The following is a 6,133-nucleotide window of genomic DNA, read 5'->3' as shown; positions in this document are numbered from 1 at the left end:
GAAACCCATGAGAAGCGAGCTCTAGCTCTTGGACCCCGCCTCATGGCTGTTGTTCTGGGAGGATTTATAACTCACAATGTTACACTGCCTAATATGATATAATCTTGAAGGTGTGGAGGAGCGAGGCTCCCTGCACCTCTGACGCAAGCTCCAACGATGTTGTGTTCCCAGGGTGACACACACCCAGGGTGACACACCCAGGGTGACACACACCCAGGGTAACACACACCCAGGGTGACACACACCCAGGGTGACACACACCCAGGGTGACACACACCCAGGGTGACACACACCCAGGGTGACACACACCCAGGGTGACACACACCCAGGGTGACACACACCCAGGGTGACACACCCAGGGTGACACACACCCAGGGTGACATACACCCAGGGTAACACACCCAGGGTAACACACACCCAGGGTGACACACACCCAGGGTGACACACCCAGGGTGACACACACCCAGGGGGGAACACACCCAGGGTAACACACACCCAGGGTGACACACAACCAGGGTGACACACACCCAGGGGGGAACACACCCAGGGTGACACACACCCAGGGTGACACACACCCAGAGTAACACACCCAGGGTAACACACACCCAGGGTGACACACACCCAGAGTAACACACCCAGGGTAACACACACCCAGGGTGACACACCCAGGGTGACACACCCAGGGGGGAACACACCCAGGGTAACACACACCCAGGGTGACACACACCCAGGGTGACACACACCCAGGGTAACACACACCCAGGGTAACACACTCAGGGTGACACACACCCAGGGTAACACACACCTAGGGTGACACACACCCAGGGGGAACACACCCAGGGTAACACACACCCAGGGTGACACACACCCAGGGTGACACACACCCAGGGTAACACACACCCAGGGTAACACACACCCAAGGTAACACACACCCAGGGTAACACACACCCAGGGTAACACACCCAGGGTGACACACACCCAGGGTGACACACACCCAGGGTAACACACCCAGGGTAACACACACCCAGGATGACACACACCCAGGGGGGAACACACCCAGGGGGGAACACACCCAGGGTAACACACACCCAGGGTGACACACACCCAGGGTAACACACACCCAGGGTAACACACCCAGGGGGGACACACACCCAGGGTAACACACCCAGGGTGACACACACCCAGGGTAACACACCCAGGGTGACACACACCCAGGGTAACACACCCAGGGTGACACACACCCAGGGTAACACACACCCAGGGTAACACACCCAGGGTAACACACCCAGGGTGACACACACCCAGGGTAACACACCCAGGGTGACACACACCCAGGGTGACACACACCCAGGGTAACACACACCCAGGGTGACACACACCCAGGGTAACACACACCCAGGGTAACACACACCAAGGGTAACGCACCCAGGGTGACACACACCCAGGGTAACGCACCCAGGGTGACACACACCCAGGGTGACACACACCCAGGGTAACACACACCCAGGGTGACACACACCCAGGGTAACACACACCCAGGGTGACACACACCCAGGGTAACACACCCAGGGGGGACACACACCCAGGGTAACACACCCAGGGTGACACACACCCAGGGTGACACACACCCAGGGTAACACACACCCAGGGTAACACACCCAGGGTGACACACCCGGGGTAACACACCCAGGGTGACACACACCCAGGGTAACACACCCAGGGTAACACACCCAGGGTAACACACCCAGGGGGTGACAAACACCCAGGGTAACACACCCAGGGTGACACACACCCAGGGTAACACACCCAGGGTGACACACACCCTGGGTAACACACCCAGGGGGTGACACACACCCAGGGTAACACACCCAGGGGGTGACACACACCCAGGGTAACACACCCAGGGTGACACACACCCAGGGTGACACACACCCAGGGGGTGACACACACCCAGGGTAACACACCCAGGGTGACACTGTACACGCTCTCAGTCCACTGGTCCCACTGTACACGCTCTCAGTCAAGTGGTCCCACTGTACACGCTCTCAGTCTAGTGGTCCCCCTGTACACGCTCTCAGTCCACTGGTCCCCCTGTACACGCTCTCAGTCTAGTGGTCCCACTGTACACGCTCTCAGTCAAGTGGTCCCACTGTACACGCTCTCAGTCAAGTGGTCCCACTGTACACGCTCTCAGTCCACTGGTCCCCCTGTACACGCTCTCAGTCTAGTGGTCCGCCTGTACAACATTATCCAAGCTAAGAGAAAAGTTTAAAACAAGTGTGTGTTAGGAAGCCTTCCTTAACCAAGTTCCTTTAAACTGTCCGATCCTTCTCAAGGTCAGAGATCCCCAACCTTGGTGGAAATGTTGTGTAATGTTCAAGGCAAGAAAGAAAATAGGACTTACACATAGCCGTTCTTGTTATCTCCCACCACTACTACTACACTACTAGAGGTCATCTAGAGCATCCACAGCCCTCACGCTCGCTGGCTGCACACATGACGGACACTACACTCCTCTGACGAGGTCTTCAGCGCAACACTTGCTCCTCACGCTAGCCAGTAATGGTCAAGTCTTCAAATGTCTGCAAAAATGGTGAAGTCTTCCAGGGCTCTACTGACCCTCTGGTTAGCTCACCTCTCATGAGGTCACTCGGCGCTCCACCAGCCCCCTGGCAGCACACTCCAACAGTGAGGTCACTCAGTGCTCCACCAGCCCCCTGGCAGCACACTCCACCAGCCCCCTGGCAGCACACTTCAACAGTGAAGACCTCAGTGCTCCACCAGCCCCCTGGCAGCACACTCCAACAGTGAAGTCCTCAGTGCTCCACCAGCCCCCTGGCAGCACGTCCCAAGGTCGACCTGTGAACTGCTTCACTGCTGTGTGTCACCGTCACCCGCATCTCATCACCGCCCAACACAGTAGACTAGAAGACGGGAAACTAATATTAATGGGAAGGTCAACTATTTAACTCGGAGCCTGGATCATAGATGGCGCCGAGGTCCGTCATAACTTGGAGTATACAAATTATCAGAGACTGTTGGTGTAGCGTTGTGGAGCTCCTTTAGTGGAGTTGAACGTGTAGTTTGTTCTTGTTAATGATTGTGAAAGAATGTTGTAACTATGCTCCTTGTGAGAGTTGACAATGACTTTATGAGTCACTCGTCAGAGGCTCTGGGCGTCAGAGGCTCTGGGCGTCAGAGGCTCTGGGCGTCAGAGGCTCTGGGCGTCAGAGGCTCTGGCCGTCAGAGGCTCTGGGCGTCAGAGGCTCTGGCCGTCAGAGGCTCTGGGCGTCAGAGGCTCTGGCCGTCAGAGGCTCTGGCCGTCAGAGGCTCTGGGCGTCAGAGGCTCTGGGCGTCAGAGGCTCTGGGCGTCAGAGGCTCTGGCCGTCAGAGGCTCTGGGCGTCAGAGGCTCTGGCCGTCAGAGGCTCTAGACAAGATTCACGAAGCCCCATGTATTTCCTCGTAAGTAGGTTTGCTACGAAGGTTGTTAAGTATGCCGTAAGAAGATGCTTACGTCCGATTCAGGAAGGTAAACTTACGAAGATATTTGGGTTTTGGGTCTGGTTCACCTGCATACCGACAGAGGTCACTAGTGTGTTTCGTTTGGCCAATCAGAGAGCAGGCAACATTCTTCATCTTGAAGATTTAGCCAATCACGACGCTGCCTTATCGTAGCTCATCTGCGCCCTATTTACGTCGAATTTTCTTATAAAATTAGTATATTTCGAAGTAAAACAATGTTTTTTCAACTTCTACAGCCAGCACCGACATTGTAGTAAACAAATATGTTACATTTGTTGTTTACCTACGTGATTCTTAGAGATACTGTGTAGCTGTCCTTGTTGCTCGGAAGATGCGCTGACAATTATTGTATATATTTACTGAATTTGCCCAAGGGCCTCCGCTCCTGTGGCAGGTAAGTCCACTGAGGGCTCACTATAGCCCGTGCTACTTTCCCCGCTTCTGTGCCAGGTAAGTTACGGGCTCACCATAGCCCGTGCAACTTGGAACTTGTTCCGAGTAGCTGAATCTATGACAACAACTACAACCCAAGAGCCACTAACTATCTAGTGACCCCGACGAGGACAGAAAGCCGGCGGCTTGTTAAAGGCCCCGCCAATTGTCTTAATGATATTTTTAGCTGGAATTTGGCATTTACGGCTTCAGCGGGTAGGCGGTTCCATGGGTTTATAACCCTCTTGATGAAAAAAAAAATCTGTTTTCAGTCCTACTTGAGAGAACATACTCTCCATCACTATATCTGTGATTGCCCTGTTATCAGTGACTTCATACCAAATGGAATACTTTGAGCTCTGTAATTACTTCATACTGGAATATTGGAAGATATTCTTGTGCTGCACCCAGATTTTGCCAGTGGAGGTTAATAGATCAGCATTAAGTATTTTGTTCTCTCCTGATTACATATATGACTGGCCATCCTGTGAGGTGAGGATGTTGGGTGAGCTTGTAGCTGGTTTTTGATCTACACTGTGTGGTCCTTCATACAGAATAGGGAAGCAGCACATTGTTGTGTATACCTAAACATCTTAAAAAATAAAATGTTTGAGAGGAGTCTTGTAGAAACTGGTAAGAGTAATTATAATATAATGTTTCCATGATTCAGTGCTTACCTCTTGTGAAAATCGTGAAGTGTTGTTTAGTCAGAGTTGATTTGTTTTTTGTGTTGAGGCTGGTATTTTCTCCCTTGATTCCATGTATGACTAACCATCCTGTGAGATGGGAGTATTAGATGAACTTATAGCTAGTTTTTTTATCTACACTGTGTAATCTTCCATATAGAATAGGGTAGCAGCACTATGACTATCCATATAGCAATAGGGACCCAGTCTGTTGAACTCACTCTCACATGAGTTGAAAAGTTGTCCAACATTTGCCTCATTCAAAAAACCAAAAAGTACCTAATTTTATCTTCATAGTTTCCTACCTTGTGCTTTATTCAAAATGCTATATTTGCCTCATTTTTATTCCTATATTTGCCATCCTATATTTATTCTATATTTGCCTCATTGAAAAACAAAATCACAAAGTGCCTAATTTCATCTTCATAGTTTCCTACCTTGTGCTTTAAAATTGCACTGTATCTAGTGCTACCCAATCCCCCAACTCTTTATGTACCTAATCCAAACAACTTTACCATTCTGATCATTGCTGTCTTCTTATGTGCTATCAAAATGCTGTATTGTGCCTATTAATCTTTGTTAAATTACCAATCAAGCTGCCAATACAATGAATCAGCTACTAATGTGCTCTAATATACCTACTAATCTCTAATCTCATTTTTTTTCTTGCAATGTACCAATGTTATCATTTTATAAATTTTGCTAGAATTTACGTACTTAAAATTATCTGTAAGATATAGGACCTGCCCGAAACGCTGCGCGTACTAGTGGCTTTACAAGAATGTAAACCCCATGTTATGTATCCTCACAAACCCAATGTACCTTCTTGTATATATATAAATAAATAACTAATTAAATAAATTACTTATTGTTAAACAACCAAATTGTGTAACAGGAAGAGGTCTTATACTCCTACTTTCCCCTCTCTTTTTTGACAGGTCATAATAGTCCATACAGTCATAATTATAGGTTTAAGTATTCAATGAGAGAAGTTTTTGAAGCTTGCACCCTAACATCATGAGTGCAGTGGGGCATTGGTGATAGTAAATGCTCCCACCAGCCACCTTCTCTCATATTTCATGTTCACCAATGTTTATTTACTTAATAACTACTGGTATAATATCTTGCTATTATAGAACTAATTCTAATATCATAACAGACATATTTACTACAAGTTTCAAGCTTGGGAGCCGGTCGGCCGAGCGGACAGCACGCTGGACTTGTGATCTTGTGGTCCCGGGTTCAATCCCGGGCGCCGGCGAGAAACAATGGGCAGAGTTTCTTTCACCCTATGCCCCTGTTACCTAGCAGTAAAATTACCTAGCAGTAAAACATGCACAGAGCCTCTCATGCTCTGGGCATGAGAGGCTCTGTGCTCTGGGCGTGAGAGGCTCTGGGCGTGAGAGGCTCTGTGCTCTGGGCGTGAGAGGCTCTGGGCGTGAGAGGCTCTGTGCTCTGGGCGTGAGAGGCTCTGTGCTCTGGGCCTCACTGG

Source organism: Procambarus clarkii, chromosome 1, assembly GCF_040958095.1.
Source record: "Procambarus clarkii isolate CNS0578487 chromosome 1, FALCON_Pclarkii_2.0, whole genome shotgun sequence".
Taxonomy (NCBI): domain Eukaryota; kingdom Metazoa; phylum Arthropoda; class Malacostraca; order Decapoda; family Cambaridae; genus Procambarus; species Procambarus clarkii.
This window is presented reverse-complemented; position numbering follows the sequence as displayed.